This window comes from Peromyscus maniculatus, chromosome 1 (assembly GCF_049852395.1).
Source record: "Peromyscus maniculatus bairdii isolate BWxNUB_F1_BW_parent chromosome 1, HU_Pman_BW_mat_3.1, whole genome shotgun sequence".
Taxonomy (NCBI): Eukaryota; Metazoa; Chordata; class Mammalia; order Rodentia; family Cricetidae; genus Peromyscus; species Peromyscus maniculatus.
This window is the reverse complement of record NC_134852.1, coordinates 123,186,906-123,208,669: the sequence shown is the minus strand read 5'-3', so window position 1 is coordinate 123,208,669 and position 21,764 is coordinate 123,186,906. Positions and strand designations below refer to the sequence as shown.

The following is a 21,764-nucleotide window of genomic DNA, read 5'->3' as shown; positions in this document are numbered from 1 at the left end:
GGGCTTACTATCCTTTTCTGCCTATCAGAGGCAATGCCAGTGATGGCCCAGGCAGACCCATGCTGTTCCTGTCTTGTCTAGCACCCTAGTCTTGACAAAATTAAGTGCTAAAATCACAAACTCGTGGCAGCACAAATTTATTTTACCTTATCTAGTTTGGAATGGAAAGTTGTCATGCTCCACCCTCCAACCCCCGCCCCCCAGCACCATTTCTTAAGAATATAAAAGCCAAGCACACGAGATTTCCTAATAAAGAGGGACTCAGAGGAGGTGCTGTCATTCAGCTCTCCCCATCCCCAAAGTGCCTGTCTCCTAGGTAGCTGAGATCACCAGCCTGTGCCACCAAGCTTAGCTAGGAAGAAAGGGTGCTAAACCATGCCTGAGTCATGGAGGAAGTCAGCAAAGCGCCTAGATCCATGTCATCCTGCCCTCCAGTATATGGCATATGCTCACCAGAAGAAATAAATCCATACGAGAAAGAAGGAAGGGACAAATGAGGAGGGAGAGGAGGAGGAGAAGGAAATAAATAAGAAAAAGTTACCTAACAGGATGCAAGACTCCGCCTTCTTGAGCCCCTGCAGTGCTAGTGACATGACAGCCCCATGGAAGGGCTTTGGAAGAGGATTCTGGGAAGGAAGCTTTATCTCAAAGGCAGCTTCACTGACGTGAGTCATCAAAGCACTCAGAGCGCAGGAGCGATGCTTGAGAGAGCAGGTGTCTCTCCCAGGAGAAGTGTGGACTCCAACGGCGCACTCACCCACCCAGGGCTGCCACACTTCCCTGGAAGAACAAGTTAAAGCAAATGTTGACTATTTCAAGTCACCCGCACCCAAGAGGCACCTTCTCTGTGTGTGGTTGTCTGTAAGGGACACCGTTAATGTCTGGTGTTCTGTAGCCCGGTTGGTCATCAGATGAATGGAAACTCAAATGACTTCCTTCCCTTAGAGGAATAGTTTTTGGGTTTTATAGATAGATAGATAGATAGATAGATAGATAGATAGATAGATAGATAGATACATACATACATACATACATACATACATACATATATAAATGTATACATATACATTTATGTGAATGTCTGCATGTGTATGTGTATATGCATGTGTATGTACAGATGGTGTGTGTGTGTGTGTGTGTGTGTGTGTGTGTGTGTGTGTGAATGATTTCCCGCCTTTTTTCTTCTTTGTTTAACTTTTATTTTTATTTTTTGAGACGGTATCTCAGAGAGTAGAGCACAAGCTGGACTTGGACTTTGATTCCCCTGCCTCAGCCTCCCAAGTGCTGGGATTATAGGTGTGTGCCATTGTCCCTGGCCTTGCATGAATGTGTTCTGGTTGTCTTGCTGTGTGCCTCTACCAGGGACAGAAGCTCTTTAAGGCAGGCAAGCCAGCTAGAAGCTGTTTTTGAGGTCAGGCAGGCCAGCTGTGCCTTGTAGATTTCTGGACCACAGACAGGAAGGTCTCCAACTGGTTTGGTAACGGCAGCCATATTTTCAAAACCTCAGACTGGGACCTGGTGTCTGATCAAGGCTGGAGTTCTCCGTGAATATAGTCATGTGCTCTTCTCACTATGGAATAGAATGACATCACCTGCCATCCGCCTGTTTATGAATTGCCTTTTGCAGGGAAGGTGGCAGGATGCTGGGACCACCAAGAACTCAGTGACAAGTGCCTTTGGTACTCCCTAGAGACAGTGCTTTTGAAAGCTGGTGCGGTCCTGACTCAGGCATGGAGCCACTCTGCCTCCCAGACTGAGCCAGCCTGGGTAACACGCACTGCTTAGGGTCCCTGTGGTTAATGAGCTCACCCTTGGGCCGACGGCCGGCTGGTCTGCTGCAAGCTGCCAGCTTCTTGGGTTGTGAGTCAGCCTAGGCTGTCACTTGATTCATCCTGGCCAAGGAACCTTGGGAGCCTCCCCAAACCTGAGCACTTTAGCCCTGAGCTAGAGAGTCACAGGGAAGTCTGTCCATCCCAGCCCTACTCTGCCCTCCAGCTTCCCTGCTCTTTCTGTGAGATTAGAATTCAGGGCATTGTTAAGAAGCCCTTAGTCCCACCCACAGTGGCCCCACCCTGTTGGAGGAGGCTGTGAGGCTTTGGAGAGGGACTCACAGGCACACACATTGTTTCTTTGAGATCCCACTGAATTACACTCCTTTGTCCTACACTTAATTCCAGAGGAATTAGTCAGCATTAATGGGGAGTATCTCATCCTACTTCTTTCTCTGCCTGGAAGTCTACCCACTAGCTTCTCCTTCCCAATCCACGATTTCTAGTGCTTGTTTGGAGTCCCTTAGTTAACTCTTAAAGGACCTCACTGGATGAAGAGATGAAGACTGGGATGGACTGAGGCTTGTCTAGGCACCCCATCAGGACCACTGCACGTTTTATCCATTGACTCTTTACCGCAGGTACCAAGATAGAAATTTTATGCCATTTTTTAGGTAAAAAAGCTGAGGCCAGATAAACTATGCCCCCTACTAAAGGTCGCAGGGTTAAAAGTGGATCCTAGAATAAACTGAGCCCACAGGGATCCTTAATCCCTATTAATTCATTCCCACTAAGTTGGCAAAAGTGTTGTCTGAGGGAATCTGTTCCTCACATCGATTTTGCTTATTTTTTTAAACTTACATACATTTATTTACTTTTTAAAAATTTATTTATTTGTTTGTTTGTTTGTATATGTTATGTGTGTGTGTGTGGGGGGGGGGTGTTCCTTACCACAGTGAGAGTGTGGAGGTCAGGAGACAACGTGGAGTCAGTTCTCTCTGTCTTCAAAGTGGGTCCCAAGGCTTGTCAGCAAGTGCTGTTTTTTACTATAATTTCAGGCATGAACCCCAAACCCCTCATTTTAGGAAACCTCATTGACTCAGTGACCCCGTTCTTAGTCACAGGATGACATTTTGTGAGGTGATGACAGTCTGACAGACTGCAGGAAGGGTGAGGTCACCCGTGTGACCGAGCTACCTCCCAGCCCAGAGAAGCGGGAGGAAGCTTCGAAGCAGGCTACTGCCTCTTCTTCCAGGCCCCAAGTTCGCAATGGTCACCCGCCATATTGGTGCTGTCTACCTCTCCCTGCCTGGCGTCCACCACATTCTCCAGTCTCTACTCTTTCCCCGGTTCTTCCACTGGAACTTCCAAACCAATGTGTATTTGGATGACGTCATCTGGTTCAAAAACCTTCCTGGGTTCCCAAACACATGCAAACAGTCACAAAACTTCCAGAAGTCCCAAAAGGCTTTCTTGGTGAGCAGCGTCTGTGGATTTTCACTTTGTGCATCGGGTTTAAGCGACTGCAGCATGGACTGCAGTCCCCAAAAACCCGGTTGTGCACTTTGCCCTATCGGAAATAGATTTTTAAAAAATTTTTTTTTTCCCTTAAGTGGCAATATCCAACAAGAGGCAGGTGCCACTTCCTGCTAAGATGTGTGTCCTCCATGGTTAGCCATGTTCCCACTACACTGTTTCAGAAATCTGCCTTCCCCAAGTAGCCCACGGATCCCAACCTCAGCACCATGCATGCTTTGCTGGCGGCCACACTTGGGCCCAAACTGTTGCAGGATGCCATTTGCTCCCTGAACATTAACCAAGCCAGAGTTTTCAAATGGGTTGCTTTTGTTATAAATTTGAGTAGATTCAGTTATATTTTACAATAACACCATTTTCATTCAATTGCCTGTTTTCCTGAGTGGGTGAGAACAGGGTAGGGTTTCAGCTAGCTTGCTGATAATTGTTCTATGTGTTGAGAAAGATTAAGGAGGGATCAACCGGTCTTGAGATACATTGGTAGGCTGATACAGACCGGTGTGCATATCTGCGTAATTTACATGCATGCAAATGGAAGAGGTTCGACACTCATGCAAAACAACAAAAACAAAACCTCACACTGAAGGGTAGCTGGCTGGGATTAAGACAAACAATGTGGAAAACAGAAGCTACTTGGTGTGCTATGCAGAGGCTGGGGGAAGGCAGTCTCAGAGTGTGTGTTCACGGTGAGTCTGTGAGAATCTGGAAGGCAGGCAAGCTGGGAAACAGAACAACCCCGATTCTCGAGGTAGAGATGCGGTCACTTTCTAATGATGCAGTGTTGTGAATAGTGTCTCTATGTTATGGACTCAGTTCCTTGGACTTTACCAGCCTGGACAGTGTGTGGTCAGCATTCTAAGGCTGTTTGCTTTTTGTGAAAAAAATAATTTAATTATTGTGTATACGTTGTGAGAATAAGGGCCCAGGCATGCCACAGCCTCTGCTGACGGAGGTCATAGGACAACTTTTAGGAGCTGGTTCTCTCCTGCTGTGGGATCCAGGGTTTGAACGCATGCCAGCAGGCCTGTACAACATCACCAGGCTTGCAGGGCAAGCACTCTTCCCATCTACTCCATCTTGCTGGTCCCCTAGGCTGGTTCCAGTCCATCTGTCTTGCTTGCTAGTCTCAGAGCTTCTGAGGAGAGCAGATTTTCCATCTGCAGCTAATAGACCTGGTACCCACCCTCCTCAAAAGGAGAGTAGCTGGAGAAGCTTCTCCTCAGGCTTGTTTTAAATAGCCAGGAACTCGATCGTAAGTCATCTCAGCCTTTTATCCCTTTCAGTCTATCTTTTTCGGGATGCCCTCTGTGCCCTTGGTCTAAACCCTGATCCCCTCAAAACCTTACACGCGAGTCCTCTGGAATTACGTGCCCCATCACTTGTGAAGCAGATCTTCCGACGCCTGTGTCTCCCATATGGCGTCCTCTTCCAGCCCACCATTGCTACCTCCCACGCTCTGGAGACTACAGCAATGGGTTTCTGGTCTCCCTTATACTTATCTCTGCTCTCCATGCTGCTAACCTCGGTCTCCACATGGGTGACTTAGCCACCATGGTGAACTCCTCCTCTCCTGGCCCCCCTTCTCTTGCTATCACTTCTTCAGAGGCTCATCTCTATTCATTACTTCCATTTTCCATCCTCTCCCACTTCTATGTATGACCAGGATTCTGGTTCTACATTCCACCAACGTAGCTCCAGTTAGGTCATTAAGGACCTAAGGATTATTATTATTATTATTATTATTATTATTATTATTATTGAGACAGAGTCTCATGTAGCCCAAGCTGGCCTCAAACTCACTATATAGTCGAGAATGACCTTGAACTTCTAACCACCCTGCTTCTACCTCTCAAATTGTGGGATTACAGATATGTGTGGCTGTCCTGGATAGATTTTTTTTTTTTTTGTCATCTTAACACAAGCGGGGACATCTTGGAAGAGGGAATGTCACTTAAGAAAATGTCTTTATCAGACTGGCCCATAGTCAAGTCTGTGTGGCATTTTCTTGATTCATGACTGATGTGGAAGGGTCCAGGCTGCTGTATTCAGTGCCACTCCTGGGCAGGTGCCTCTGAGTTGTGTGAGAACATAACTGAACAATCTGTGGAGAAGAAGGCAGCAAGCAGCATTTCTCTATGGCCTCTGCTTCAGTTCCTCCTTCAGGGTCCTGCTCAAATTCCTGCCTTGACTTCACTCAGCGATGGACTATGGTGTGGAAGTGTAAGCCCGTTAGAGCTTCCTTTCCCGAGTTGCTTTTGGCTATAGTCTTAGTCACAGCAGTAGGAAGTCTGACTAAAACAGCCATCATGCCTAGTTCGTGCTGATGAAGAAGCCACTCCTCAAGTGATGGTCCCCCTTCCCAGATGATCCCGGGCTGACAAAAAAGACTAACCAGCACACATCTTGAAAGTGAGTGTTGGGCTAGCCTCTGGTCCTTTGGTCAGTGCTGTCAGGTCCCTCTGGACAGTTTCACTCTTACTGTCACTGTGGGATGAGGATGTTGGTGCTCTGGGAGGAGAGTGGGGTTTCAGAGGGCAGCGTGGGCAGACTGGAACAAAGTGGGGAAGGCAAAAGCTAGGACCTCACATCCCTGCGCAGAGGACCCCATGTCCACCTTTATGTTGTGTAGCTCACTGGGGTCTGAAGAAAGATGGGGCTGGAGGATGACATCTCCATCTTCCTGATTCACCTACATCCTTCTCTCTGTGATCCCTTAGGGAATGGCCTATGATATTTAGGCTGCATGCGCCACCTGCTGTCCAGATTGTGAATGGCGTACCAACATCGTTAGTTTGAGTTTGTTCAGATTATGTTCAGACTCCACCCAGCTTCTTCTCTACCTCTGCTTGGCTTTCTGACTCTCCCCTTAGCAGTGATTCTCCACATTCCTAATGCTGAGACCCTTTAACACAGTTCCTCATGCTGTGGTGACCCCCCCACCATAAAGTTATTTTGTTGCGACTTCATTACTAATTTTGCTACTGTTATAAATCATAACATAAGTATTTGACATGCAGAATATTTGATTATGCAATGCCCGTGAGGGTCGCAACCCACAGGAGGAGAACCACTGCTTTAGAGCATGCTTGTTGAACACACGAACCCACATGTTGGGTCGACATGAACCCACGGCAGCAGAGGTAGCTTCAGCTGCCTTCACCCAGGTTTTAACCTCTCCTTTTAATGCCTCCCTAGAGAGTCCGGGGAGGCCCTGGAGTGAGAAATAAAAAGATGACTCTGCAGCCCTAAAGCGCAGTCTACTGGGGAGGCTTGTGGGAAACCCACAAGCAGCTAATTAAAATGGCAACATTGTGATAGAGACAATGAGAACATAGAGAGTGATGTGAACTACACCGGTACATGTCAGAGAGGTAATGGTATCTGCCAGAGCCCTGAGGGATAGGCAGAGAGGTAATGGTATTTGCCGGAGCCCAGGGGGATAGGCAGGCCTTCACAGGAAGGGAAGGACAACTGACTGGCTTTTCAGGTGGGTGGAATAGCATATGCAAAAATTAAGGATATTTAAGCATCTGTCGCCTCTTCTGGGAGCAGCAAGAAGTAACTGTTTTTCACTCTGTGACAAGTCCTCCCAGGCTTCTTGAGATGTGTTGGTAGGTAAATCCTTGTAAAGAGTGTGTCTGTCTGTGATTTGCCTTCATTCACTACACATCATATTTTAGAGACCCCTGCTGTGTTGCTGGATAAAGAATTACCTCCTCCCTAAAGAGTTTTCTTTTTATTTTCTAGTATTCTGCTGTTCAAAGGACACAACATTTTTACAGGGCGTTTTGGGGACCACAGTGATTAATTAGCAGCATACAGTGGCCCCAGATCCTAAGAGCTGAGGATGTAGCACAGTTGGCATGGGACCTCCCCAGCATGCACAGGACTTGGGCTTGATCCTCAGCACAGCACTATACTGAATTTGGTGGTCCATGCCTAGAATCCCAGCACTCAGGAGACGAAAGTAGGAGGACCAGAAGTTCAAGGTCGTCCTTGACTAGACAGCAAATCTGAAACCAGCCTGAGGTACCTGAGAACATGTGTCAAAATAAATAAAAATTTAAAAAAAAGAAAGAAAGAATAGCAATCATTGGACAAATGATGCTCTCAACCTGCACAGTGGCCCCCTGGTTCCACTGCTCGACATGCTGTGTCCCTCTTAGATGGCCTCCTGGGTTCATGTCCAGTTTTTCAGCTTGAAAATATTTCCATAACCAAGATTCCTAGAGATAAAATTGATGAGCCAAATAACACCTACATTTGAACTATGACTGACACTCTCAGTGACCCCTCAAAGAGACAGCACCAGAGAGACAGTAGGGAAGGGACAGTGACCACGGCACCAGGGAGACTACCGCTCTTGTGGCATGGTCATCAGGTAGCAATCTATCAGATAGCAATCTGTCTTTGACATTTGTTTCCTTTCTGACTTAGTCCACGTGCACCATTTTTCTCCCCCACAACAATGACCCAGAATGCGTGGAATGAGCTTTTTACAATAGTTCTCTGAGACTATTGTTACTACCTTTGTTTTACACATAACAAAACAAACAAACAAAACCAACCAAAGCACAGAGGAGTTGGGTCTTTATCTACTGTGTCCCAGGTAGTCATAACCAAAACTAGAACTCGGGCCTCCAGGATCCTTGAATGCATCCTACTACTCTGTTGCTAGGCAACCTTTCTCGATTTTGACTCTTGTACCAATGCTACTTGTTGCCATGGCAGTGCTGGGACAAGGAGCAGTAAGTTGTAATTAAGCAGCGAGCTAGGAGAAAGGGGCTTTTATGTCCTTGTGTGGGGGTGGACAGGAGAAAAAGCTACTGGCACCACAGTCAAGGTGCAGAGAGGGACATGGGAAAGAGGAGGTTGGCAGCTGGGTGGCTGTCTGTTGGGGCAGGTGCTCATCATAACCTTCGCTGCAAACTGTGTGTGCTGGCTAGTTTTAGCCACCTTGACACAAACCAGAGTTACCAGGGAAGAGAGAACTTCAGTTGAGGGATTGCCTCCACCAGACTGACAGGCCTGTGGGCAGTTTCTTGACTAATGATTGATGCGGGAGGGCCCAGCCCACTGAGGGTGGTGCCACTCTTGTCAAGTGGTCCTGGCTTGTATAAGAAAGCAAGCTGAGCAAGCCACAGGGAAACTAGTAGGCAGCATTTCTCTGTGGCCTCTGCTTCAGCTCCTGCCTCCAGGTCCCTGCCTTGAGTTCCTGCCCTGGCTTCCCTCAGTGATGGAGTGTGATCCATAAGCCAAATAATCCCTTTCCCCTCCCCAAGTTGCATTCAGCCAGTGTTTTATCAAAAACAAAACAGAAACTTGAACACCATGTTTGCCCAGCGTTGCTTGGGCTTGGTGAGCTGTCCTTACCCACATGTTGCCTTGTCAAGGATGGGCATCCATGTCCTAGAGGTGGCTCCGTGGGTAGAGTGTTTGACACACAAGCAGAACCTGGACTCAGATCCCAGAATCCATGTCAAAGCTGGATGTAGAACACATATCTATAATCCCAGCATTGGGAGTTATGGATGAAGACAGGCAATTTCAGAGCTCATTGGCCAGCCGGCCTAGCTGAATCTGTGAGTGCCAGGTTTGGTGGAAGACTCAGTATCAAAAAAATAAGGTGGAAATCTAGGTGTAGTGGTGAATGCCTATAAGCCCAACACTCAGGAGCCAGAAACAGTAGGATTAGGAGTTCAAGGTCAACCTTAGGTACATAGTAGTTCAAGGTCAGTCTGGGTTATGTGAGACCTAACAATCAAAAGGATGGGACTGGAGAGATGGCTTGGTAGCTAAGAGCACTTGCAGAGAACCTGGGTTCAATCTCCAGCTCCAAGGGATCTGACTCCCTCTTCTGTTTCCCATGGCACCAGGCATGCACATGGTGTACATATGTACATGCAGGCAAATACTCATACACATAAAATAAATGAATGAATGAATGAAAATAAATCTTTTTAAAAAATAAAAAACTCCAAAATAATGATAATTAATAAAGTGGCGAGCAATTAAGAAAAACATTTGACATTGACCTCTGGCCTCTGCATGCATGCACTCACATGTGCACATGCAACTGCACACCCAAGGCACACCTCCACAGGAACATGTGCACAGATCACATACATACATAGAATCTACGTCCAGTTTCAGTGGGTGTCTCCTTTATTTAATCCAGAACAAACCGGCTATCATTGCACTGTGTTTTCTTGTCTTTGGTCTCCTCACCTTCCAGGACACATGAAGATGCTGTGGATGTTGAGTGAGATAGATGATGGACCTGAGTCCATTATGAGCCATGAGTGGAGCCAAGGTGAATGCCTGGCTCTGGGACCCACCTGCCCGCCCGGTCTCTTTTGGATGCTCTGCAGAGACGAAATTCCAAACATCTTTAGTATTCTATCAGTCAACTCTGAGTGCAGAGATTCCAAAAAATCTCCCCATGTTCTTGTCTTTTGAGGAGAACCTTCAAAAAACAAATTTTGAAAAGATTTGAGAAAGTGAAGTTCTGCACCTCACAACTGTGTTATCTGCCCCAAGAATGAGTCACTGGTCGTAGGAGGAGAAGCGAAAGTGTTTTTCAGGCACAATGGAGCCTGTCTGACGCAAGTGACTGCAATCGCCTCTTCAACTGAATCCGAGGGGGAAAAAGTTTTTTTAAATTCATTCACTTGACTTTTTTGAACACATCTTCTATGTCAGGCCCCATGCAGAAGGCGAAAACATGAATAGAACGTGGTTCCTGCCCGCAGCTAGCTCAGGATTAGTAAGAGAAAGGCATCCAAAATAATTGCAGCCATGTGACAGCTTCTGGAAGGAGGTCCGTGGCTAGAGTTATGGGGACCCCAGCAGGAAGCCCTGAGCTGGGCTCTGGTGGGGAAAAGCTGGAATGGACTGAGCTAAGCCTTAAAAGACCAAGCAGTGGGCAGCGGGCAGCAGGCAGTGGGCAGGCAAATAAGAAGAGTAGGGGCATGGGCAGAGAGCCGAGGAATCGGGAAAGAACATGTCTTATGCAGGGCACCCACCAGGTTGCAGGAGGGACAAGCAGGGAAGGAAGCTTACCCAGAAAGTGTCTGTACCTAAAGACCCCTCCGGTTGCAGGCCTGGCCTGTACCAGACTTTGCCTGTCCCGAGAAGCACCCCAGCTCCCCCAGTACTTGCAGAATTTGTAGCTGCCCCCTTTGTGCTGTCCTGTCTCCGATGCTCATTTTGACCACAAAATCAAGTTGTGATTCATCCTCTGGCCTCCTCTGTCTTAGTGGGAACTCAAACCTTTACCCTCTTATTCCTTTTTCCTTTCTTTTCTGCATGTGTGTGTAAATATATGTTTTGGGGCGGGGGAATTCAAGCATGTATGGATGTAAATGCACATCTGTGGGGGGGGGCGGGGCTTGGCCTTGACTCCTCCACTCCACTTGGCTCATAAGCTATGTGTGGAGGCCCAGGGCTGATGCTGGGAATCTCAATAGCATTCCACTTGATCCATTGAGGCAAGGTCTCACCTGAACCCAGAGCTCATGGATTACACTAGTCCAACTGGCCAGCTTGTTTAGGGCTCCTCCTTTCTCTTATCTCCCCGTTCATGAGAGACCCCGTGTCAAGGGACTACAGCAGGGAATGGTAGAGCAAGACACCCTATGTCTGCTTCTGGCCTCTGCATGCACACAGGGGCATATGCTCACGTGTGTGTATGTAATATGTATACACACAAATAAATTAAAATTAAAGTTTAAAACATTTTAAGTGGAATTTCAACCCCCGCCCCCCCAAAAAAACCAACCAACCAAGCAAGCAAACAAATAAAAGCCCAGGGGCTGGAGAGAAAGCTCAGCTGTTAAGAGCACTTGCTGTTCTTACAGGGGCCCCTGGTCCAGTTCGCAGCACCCACTGGCAGCTCACACTGTCTGTAACTCCAGTTCCAGAGCAATCTGATACCCTGTTTTGGCTTCTGTAGGCACCAGGCACACAAATGGTGTACAGACATACTCGCAAGCAAAGCACCCATACACATAAAATAAAAATAAAGACATCTTAAAAAACAAAAGCAAAAAACAACAACCAGTTCTCCAGAGTCAGAATGAGGTCACTGTGGTTGTCACTTCACAACTGTCCTAAATCCAGTGGTCAGTCCAAACCTTACTTTTTTTTTTTTTTAAGCTCTGTCTGCATGTATGCCTGCAGGCCAGAAGAGGGCGCCAGATCTCATTACAGATGGTTGTGAGCCACCATGTGGTTACTGGATATTGAACTCAGGACCTCTGGAAGAACAGCCAGTGCTCTTAACCACTGAGCCATCTCTCCAGCCCCTTATTTTTCTATTGAAATCCTGAAATGGAATGAGCTGTCCAGCATGACCAGCTCTCTCTCTCTCTCTCTCTCTCTCTCTCTCTCTCTCTCTCTCTCTCTCTCTCTCTCTCCCTCTCTCAACTACTGAGCCATCTTTCCAGCCCCATCCTTGAATCTTATTTGCGGCCCTAATGCTCAAAACTGTCCTTTGCTTTAAAGAAATGGGAAGGACTTTTCTCTCTGCCCAGAAGCGCATCCTTGAGCTTTCTACCAGTTGTAAACACCAGAATCCCTGAAGTCCTCTTTTCACAATGTAAATGGTTGGGAAATAAATACACATAAATTACTTTAATTTGAAAATAATTTTTTCTAGCCTGGTGATGGTGGTGCACACCTTAAACTCCAGCACTTGGGAGGCAGAGGCAGGTGGAGTTTGAGGCCAACCTGGTCTACAGAGTGAGTTCCAGAACAGCCAGACCTACACATGAAACCCTGTCTCGAAAATCCTAAAAACCAGAGAGAGAGAGAGAGAGAAACAGAGAGAGATAGGGAGAGAAAGAGAGGGGGGGAGACAGAGACAGAGACAGAGAAAGAAAATCACCTTTTCTAACCCCAAACTAAGACCCTTCCAGGGGAAGTTTAATTTTATGCATAACACATGCATTAATAGTTCTCCAAACACAAGAAAAAGCACATTTTAAGTATCTCCCTTCCCCAACAAGTTGTTTTGATATTTTTGTTGCCTATCTGTCTCATTCACATGGTGTAATTTTATGGAGTGCTAACTACTATGAAACCATATTCTTATATTCTACTTTTTACACTCAGTAACACATTAGTAAAATTCCCATCTTGTCACATAGGCTTTCTAATTGTCACGTTTAATTGCTTCATAATATTTAGTTGAGCGAGTTGATTATAATGTATTAACCTTTCCCTCATGGCTGGATATTTAAGCAAGTTCTAATTATTTTGTTAGTATGATTAATGCTTCAATGAGCGTCTTCCTGCTTCTGTTGATTAATTCCCTCAGGATAGATTCCTATGGGTAGAATTTGTAGTCTAGGAAGCCTGATAGGCACTTCTGAATGGGTTTCCACTTGTCTGACCTAACCCCTCTAGATCACATCTGATTAGTTGCTTTAATGGGATTAAAAGGAAAGAGAAATAGATTTTTAAATAAATATTTGTTTTTATTTTAAGTGTGTATGTGTGTACCTGAATGCATGTATGTGTACCACATGGGTGCTGAGCCTGCAGAGGTCAGAAGAGGGCATTGGATCCCTTGGAACTAGAGTTAGAGGGCGTTGTGAGCCACCATGTGGCTGCTGAGAATTGAGCCTGGGTCTTCTGCAAGAACCATGAGGGCCCTTTCTGCTGCGCCATCTTGCTAGCCCTTTCATTTCTGATAGTTTTATCCAGTACCTATACTTTTATGTCAATGAAAGATGTTACTGGGATGTGGTCTCTAGTTTCCCATGTCCCCGCTGATCTCTTTGCCTTATTCTTTTGCTTGACTCATTGACATTACTGGCCTACTGCTGTAGCGAAGGACTAGCCTCTTCACCCTTCTCCAGATCTCTTCAGTATTTGTGTCATTTGTAATATCATAAGCGAGTCTCTGTCCTCCATGGGCACATGAAGGCAACATCTTTGTTTTACTCTTTGAATCTCCCAGAATTTATAACCTTCCTTGGCACAATCCAGGCTCTAAATAAAACTTTACTATTTAGACAATTATACAAATTTGAGGGTCTTAAAAAAAACTTAGACTAGATCATGGGAGCCTGGCTCCCAGTGAACAACCCTTGATGAGGCCCTTACAGAAACACCTCTCTTTCCTTGCTCTGTGTTTTCATACAGGAGGGGAATTATTTTGTTTTTTAGATTTATTCATTTTTATATGTATGAGTGTTTGCCTGCATGTATGTATGTGCACTGCACATGTGCCTGGTATTCCCAGAAGTGAGAAAAGGATGTCAGATCCCCTGGAAGTGGGGATATAGAAGGTTGTGAACAACCGTGCAGGAGCTAGGAACCGGACCTGGGTCCTCTGCAAGAGCAGCAAATGCTCTTAGCTACTGATCTAGCTCTCCTGCCACCAGGAGGGGTGCGTTCTAGAACTCTGTGCCTGACTCTCACTCATTCATTCACTCACTCACTCACTCACTCACTCACTCACTCACTCACTCACTCACCTACCTACCTGCAGGCCAGAAGGAGGTGGAGGCAGGAGGATCATGAGTTCAAGGCCAGCTTGGCTAGCTCAGTCAATAGAGCATGGGACTCTTAATCTCAGGGTTTTGGGCTCATGCCCCATGTTCAGTCCCAAATGTAGTCAAATTTCTAAACAGTCTTATTAAATAAGAAACACAGAGCCAAATATAGAGGTAATAGCCAAAGAGATCAGAGAACACGTAAAGGGTTATAACATAGGTTACAGGATCCAGGAGAGGTGAAGTGCAGTCCAGCGGTGTTCTCTGGAGAACTCTGCTCGGCCTACCATCGAACATCCAGGAACCAAGGAAGCTGGCACATCTGGACCTCCAGTCTTAAGGGCTCCTATCTTGGCCCTGCCTCAGGGGCAGGCCATAGGTAGGTGTGACAGTTACTGGAAGCCTCACTGGGGGTAGTATTTCCAGGTCAAAGCTGGAACAGCTAACCCACTATACTCACTCACTCACTCCTTCTTTAGTGAAGAGACAGAGTGAGCGTCTGGTGGGCAAGTTATGGAGACAGAAAGGTCATGTGTAACCAAGAAACTTCCAATTTGCGGAGGTCCAGGTATATCACTATGCCTTGCAGGTTCCCATAATCATTATTCATAGCATCTTCCCTACATAGCGTCTAACTTACTGGGAGCTTAACAACTGTTCTTTGCTGATAATCTGTAGCCTCCTTGCCTACTAGATTTGACCATCCTGAGGGCTGGGCCAGGTTTTAAACCGGGGTGGGGGGTGGGAGGTGGGGGAAGTATTCTGATGCTAGATCTAGATCAGGTCATGGGATTATCCCTCTTGGGCAGTCTGCTCGGAGCTCTGACCTGCCACTCTACAGTGCTTGTTCTTAAGCCACCCTCCCGTTCCCTGTCCCCCACCCTGATGCTTCTGCGCTGGGACAGCCCTATGTCATGTCATGGAAGTTCCCAGTAGTAGCCCAGAGCTGGGAAAGTCCCTGCTGTCCCAGCTAGCAGATGTGTTTGGAGGGTAAATGACACTAGGCGATCTGCTATCAAAACAGGAAGGTTGCTTTCATGAGATGCAGGTGGGAACTGGGAGTGAAATTTCCCTTGGAAAAAATTTGCATATGCTGCACTCCCATCCTGACAGCGTGATGGTTAAGAACCACCAAGTGAAGCCTTGCATTAGATGATAAATGATGTTTCTGCACCCGCCATGACCTAACATTGTTCTCTGGTGAAATGTTTCAAATACATAGTAAACAAAGACCAAAAATTATGATCCCAGAACACCATAGCCCTGGTCCCTGTGAGTCACAGTGACACAAAGTGGCATCTTCATCATTGTTAAATCTCATAACTATTGCTCTTAGACAAGCTGCTCTGGTTGTTAGCCCAGGCTGGGCTGGAAATGACTCATTTAGGGAACCTATGGCTTTCCCAGAGGCATGGGCACATCAGTCAGTGAACTAGTCCCCTGAGATCATAAATAACCCTGGGAAGTGTCCCATCAGGCTGTGCTGGATTTCGTCTGTCAACCTCAGAATTTCTAGAAACAATTGAAGGTTTCTATGCAGCTCCTAATATTTGCAAATACATTCTCTTGCGACCTTGTAGATTAGTTGGTTAAAGTGATTTTCTAGTAAAAATTCACTATCCATGGAGCCAGATGATACCCTAGAAGGGTCAGTCAACTGGGCATAGGGCGAATGTGTATAATTCTACCATTTAAAAAAATTGTTATTTATTTATTTTTCTTTTGGTTTTTTTTTTTTTTTTTTTTTTTTTTTTTTTTTTTTTTTTTTTTTTTTTTTTTTTGGTTTTTTTCGAGACAGGGTTTCTCTGTGTAGTTTTGCGCCTTTCCTGGAGCTCACTTGGTAGCCCAGGCTGGCCTCGAACTCACAGCGATCCGCCTGGCTCTGCCTCCCGAGTGCTGGGATTAAAGGCGTGCGCCACCACCGCCCGGCTTCTTTTGGTTTTTTAAGACAAGCCCTGGCTATCCTGGAGCTCACTTTGTAGACCAGGCTGGCCTCGAACTCAGAGATCTGCCTGCCTCTGCCTCTGGAGTTCTTGGAGTAAAGGCATGTGCCACCACCGCCTAGCAAAATTGTTTATTTTTTATGTGTAGGGGTATTTTGCCTGCATGTGTGTCTGTGCACTCTGCCTATGTAGGCCAGAAGAGGACATTGGATCCCCCTGGGTCTAGAGTTATAGTGGGTAATGAGCTGTCATGTGGGTGCTGGGGATTGAACTCTGGTCCTCTGGAAGAACAACCAGTGCTTTTAACTGCTGAGCATCTCTCAGCCCCCTCATCCTAGCGTTTGGGAGACTGAGGCAGGAAAAGTACAATGCTGAAGGCAGCCTAGGCTATGCAGTGAGACCTTGTCTTAAAGAGAGAAGAAAAGGGAAGGAGATAGTTCAGCAGGTAAGGGTGCGTGCCAAACAGTCTGACAACCTGAGTTCAACCCCAGGACCCACGTGAAGGAGAAAGGAGACAATTAGCCCTGGACAGGTTCCTCTGGCTTCCACACTTGTACCATGGGGCACACACCCTTCCATGTCATCCAAACAAATTTAACTTAAAATTTAAAACAAAAGAAGAAATTGCCATGCAATATCCATTGCTGGGAACACCAAGATGCCATGGCCTCAATGCCCATTTGACCAGAAAAGAATTATTTATACCCACAAAGTCTGCTTTCCTAGTCAGCATTTGCATGGCTTTCTTGTCTACAGTATGTGCTGTGGACATATGTGCCATATTGAACATGTGCATTTGCATGTGTGTCTGTGTGGTGTTCTGTAACAAGGATAGCAACACATATCTATAACTACTTATAAGTTGAGGCAATGAGACAGAGAGGAATGACTGTGTATTTTAATGTCGGCCTGGACCAGAGCTGCAGAACTTTATTAGCTGTGTGTCCTCAACACATTGCATAGTGTCTCTGGGAAGAGTTCCTCAAATGTGAAATAGGAATTTTATTCATCTCATAGGATCATGATGAATATTAAGAAGGAGTTAAGATGGTGTATGTCTACTCATTGCCTGACAGGCTGAGAGTGCTCAGCCCATAGTTGGCAAAACACTTTGGTTCTCATCATGCACATACAGTAAATGTGGATGTTGGCTGCATTTACTTTGAGGAACAGTAGAGGGCAGGGCAGACCTCCCAAAGCTGTCTGTGGCGCACTGGTTTTCAAAGGCACTTTCAAGAGGAAAACAGGAATTCCAGAGATGTCTTCCTTGAATGCTTCTCATGAAAGATGGCTCTATCATGTCTTCTAATATATTCATAGAAACTGGAGTGTTCCTGTTAGGCAAGAATCCAAAGAAGACACTGGGTAATGTATAACCAGGGACTTCATTGCCTTAACAGCATTTTAATATCGCTGCAACTTCCCAGTACGAACTTGCGCTTGTCTCATAGAACGGGACCACAAGATGCAGTATTTTAAAGTTGATCATTGCAACCCAAAATTTTATAAAAATCAATGTGAAGTTATTAAAATGATTATTTTGAAATCATTTCAAATGTTAATAAAGCCTGTTTGAAATTCTGCACTTTGGTTAAACCAGGGGGGCAACTTTGGTATTGATTTTATGAACTGTAACTCACAGATTACTAAACACCCTCCTTCACTCCAGCTGCTTCAAGGAGAGAATACACGACCTTTCTGAGCGTGGCTGTAGTAAAAACCGCCGGCAGCAACAGGAAGGGGTTTGAGAAACTGATGGTGACAAGCACTCGTTGCAGTGGTCAGGTGTGCGAGGGCTCAGCGGGTAGAGGCGCTTGCTGTCCAGTTTGACCTCCAGTTAGATCATCAGGTTCAACATGGCAGAAGGAAAAAACCAAGTCAGCAGGTTCTCCTCGGATGTCTCCGTACACACACACACACACACACACACACACACACACACACACACACACACACACACTTCAACCCATTATGCTTCAATTTGTAAAAATTATGAAGAAATAAACCTACCAACCTATGTGGGACTTGGATACAATCAACAACAACAAAAACCCCTGAGTGTTGGAGTGTCAAAAGCTGACAGAGCAGGGTCGAGCATCCCCGCCCTACTGTCCATTCTTCATGCGCTGCATATAAAGTAGTGCTTCGGGTTGCTTGGTCTAAAAGTCCAGTGTTTGAGATGTTCTAGGAGCGCCACCTTGCCCTGCTGGCCTGCAAACGTTGGGTGACTCTGTGACAAAGAAGTGGCTCAAGTGACACTTTAGAAGGCTATGGCTTAATGTATTCTAATGATATGGAAATCTGACTCGGAACATGAAAGCTTGGGAGGTGTGCTCCGCGCAGTTGTGACAAATGCAGAGACCACTAACATGGATGTCTCTCTAGCATTCACACAGGAGGTGACAGGAGGAAACAACTGGATTTTTTTTTTTCACTTTTCGACAAATCCAATTAGGCCTGAACTGATACATTACGAACCATTATGCACCAGTGTGATTTAGACTTAATGTGTGTTCCTTGCAATGGCGTTAGGAGATGGCTATCAGATTAAAGCTCTTGTGACATTATAAATTATAAATCAGTGTGCCAGCTCCTTCCCGGATAAAGCTCTGCTACCAAAGCCAGTTGAGGGCTGGTGGGATAACTTTGTGGTAAGCACTTTCTAGGCAAGCATGAAGACCCTAGTTCAGATCCCTGGGACCCCCAGAGAGGCAGACACGGTAGCCGGCAACTGCTGTCCCAGCTTACAGTGAGATAGGAGGCTGAGAGGAGACCCTCTCAAAGCTCGTGGGCCAGTTAGCCCGTGTACACACTGACAAACACAAGAGACCCAGGCTCCGACAAGATGGAGGGTGAGGACCCACATCTGAGGTAGTCTTCTGGCCTCTACATATGTGCCATGGCCTGTGTGTGATCTCTCATCTCTCTTCTCTCTCTCTCTCTCTCTCTCTCTCTCTCTCTCTCTCTCTCTCTCACACACACACACACACACACACACACACACACACACACACACAACACACACACGTAGATGAACAATCTTATTAAATAAGAAACACAGCCAATTGCAGAGTTAAAAGCCAAGAGATCAGAGCAGTAGCTAAGAGCTGAGACTTAAAACCTCCTTACCCTTCCTGCCGCTGCTGTCCTTCCTCTCCGCAAGAGACCTACTTCCTGTGTGTCTGTCCTTTTTATTGACTTTCTGCTCTGCCTTCTCATTGGTTGTAAACCCCACCACATGACCTCCTTGTCACTGCCTGTCTGTACAGACCTCCAGGTCTTCTGTGGTTGGTATTGAGATTAAAGGTGTGTGTCTCCATGATGACTGTATCCTTGAACACACAGAGATCCGCCTAGCTCTGCCTTTCAAGTGCTGGGATTAAAGGTGTGCGCCACCATCATCCTTCTGCTATGGCTTGCTATTAGCTCTGACCCCCAGGCAACTTTATTTATTAACATATAAATAAAATCACATTTCAGTACAAATAAAATATCACCATATTAATAAAATACCACCATACACACACAAAGATTTTAAAAGTTAGTGTAACTAAACCTTCTACTTAGTTATAGAGTAAAATTAGTGAATTATAGACAGTAATACATTAGATGTGTTATTCTCCTTATGTGTTAAGTGTCAATATGGAAGCTGATTAGAAATGGCCATGCTGCATACAGAAGTAAGTAATTTTTGAGGAGAAAAACTCTAAAATATTCCCACTATGAAATTAACCCTTCCTGTTCCTGGAAGACAAGATTCCATTTTGTCACATTGGAAAAGAGGTGAGTGGATTTTCAGGCTTTCTTGATTGATGTCTCAGTCCCGTTTCTAGTGCTGTGATGAAAACTATGAGATTTAATTGGGTCTGCAGTTTCAGAGGGTCAGAGCTTTTAATGGGAGAATGAAGGGACAGCTGAGAACTCATATTTTGACCACGTCCCTGAGACAGAGAGAGAACTGGGAACTGCAGAGTCTTTTGAACACTCTGCTTCCCCAATGACACACCTCCTCCTCCAAGGCCACACCTCCTAGTCCTTCCCAAACAGTTCCACCAGCTGGAGGGCAAGTATTCAAACATATGAGTCTATGGGAACCATTCTCACTCAAACCACCACATTTAACATCTCAATTTTCAATATCAGAATATTTCCATGCAAGGAGGGGATAAGCATATGTTCTTCCATTGGCAGGTAAGAGCCAAGGATATTAATAAAAGGAGACATTTGGAAGAACAAGCTTTTTATACAGATTGTTAGGTCAGAGCCCAGAATGTAACAACAACCATTAAAAGGCGACATTTTGTCACTGCAGATCTGTGAGACACTATCACCAATACTGACCAAATTTGAAAATACATTCAAAAGCCAGGTCCAGCAGCAGAAGCCTGTCATTCAGCCACTTGGGAGGCTGAAGCAGGAGGGTGTGGAGTTCAAGGACAGCCTAGGGCAAATGAGTGAGTTCTGCCTAAAAAGGAAGGGCCTGGGATATAGTGGCATATTGTGTGCCTAGCATGAGCGAGACCTTGGGACCAAGTCCCCAATGCATCAGCAATGAAAAGAAAGTACCTTTACAAATTGTATTTTCCATCTAGGAATGACAACATCACCGGGGTCAGATCCAAGTCATTTTTTTTAAACATTGTGTGTGTTAGCGTGTGCATGTGTGTGAGTGTGCCCACTCCTGTGGAAGTCATAGGACAACATGGGGGAGTCCATCCATTCTCTCCTTCCACCATGTGGGTCCCAGGGAACTCATTTTGTTAGACTTGGCAGCAAGTATCTTTACCTACTGACCCATCTCCATGGCCTAGAATCTTTTTTTTAAATAAAAGATAATTTAAACATAATTATAATTATATATGAAAACCAACTTTGTATTAGTTATCTGTTTATGCTTCTTTTTTCCGATTATTCATTTTTACTACATTTAACGAAAGTGTCTGTACATTATAGGTCGGAGATTCCACAATCTGAGTCTTCAGACAGTGTGTGAGATCATCTGTGGACCCACCCTTCTGAAGAACTGTTACAGGCTCAGTGAGAGCCATGTCAGCGGTCAGGCCCGGGAAGAGTTGTGTCTTAACGGCTGGAATGGGCATCCTCACAGCAGAGGAGACTCGGGTTTAATGGAAACACACAGGTATGTTCATGCTACTATCAAGTTCAGCATTCTTTCTTCCTAATGTACCAGACATGGAATGTTAATATATTAAATAACATATTTCACACAAGTTAAAATGAAAGGACACACTTCTGAAAGCCAGTCTGAATCAAGTTCTAGATTGGACACAAGAAGGCGGCGTGGGCAGATGTGGCCCCAGGGCTAACCAGAGCTGGAACCATGATGGTCACTATACCGGCAGGCCTTTACCTGACTGCTGCTGCTCCAGACCTGGGCTCCTTTGGGGTCCCCATGCACCTTCAGTGTCACCGTATATACTACTTAGACTTAACTGTCAACTTGAACCTGACTGGAGTTTCCTGAGAAGGAAGTCTTAATTGAGGAATTGGCCAGATCAGATTGACATGTGGGCATGTCTGTGGAGAATCGTGATTGCTTCCATTGATGGAGGAGGGCCCAGCCCACTGTGGGTGGCACCGTTCCTTGTCCAGGTGGTTCTGAGCTGTATAAAACAGGTCGTTAGACATGAGTTTGCATAAGCCGTCAGGTACCTTTCCTCCATGGTTTCTGCTGTCCTTTTTCGGCTATGCGAATTCCCAGGTCAGAGGTGATGCTGCATGGACCAGCAAGAGGCCCGCCTTCTTGAGTTTCTGCCCTTACCTTCTTCCATCACGGACTGTAACCTAGAAGTATAAATGAAATAAACATTTTCCTCCCCTAAGTTGCTTCAGTCATGGTATTTGTCCAGCAACTGAATGAAAATGGAATTCCCTCTGTGACTCTGATGGCCGAGGCCTCTACAGAGAAGTGTTTCTGATTCTCTTTCTATGGCTTTTGGTGTTTCTAATTTCTTCTCTTGTCTTCCATGAATCTTTTCTTTGTGCCTTTTTGT

The 21,764-nt window shown here is 45.7% G+C and overlaps 1 long non-coding RNA gene across 2 annotated transcripts; it reads right to left on the bottom strand.

Annotated features, from left to right (window-relative positions):
• Window positions 1-16,281: 16,281 nt before the first annotated feature.
• On the bottom strand, window positions 16,282-21,557 carry LOC121826832 (uncharacterized). Of its 2 annotated transcripts, XR_013044194.1 has the most exons (4): window positions 21,424-21,557; window positions 17,761-17,980; window positions 17,391-17,581; window positions 16,282-17,084 (listed from the first exon to the last, which is right to left on the bottom strand). It is a non-coding gene; the product is annotated as an uncharacterized LOC121826832 (long non-coding RNA). The 2 variants fall into 2 exon arrangements; XR_006068976.2 differs by lacking the exon at window positions 17,761-17,980 and having other exon boundaries at window positions 16,284-17,084.
• Window positions 21,558-21,764: the final 207 nt, after the last annotated feature.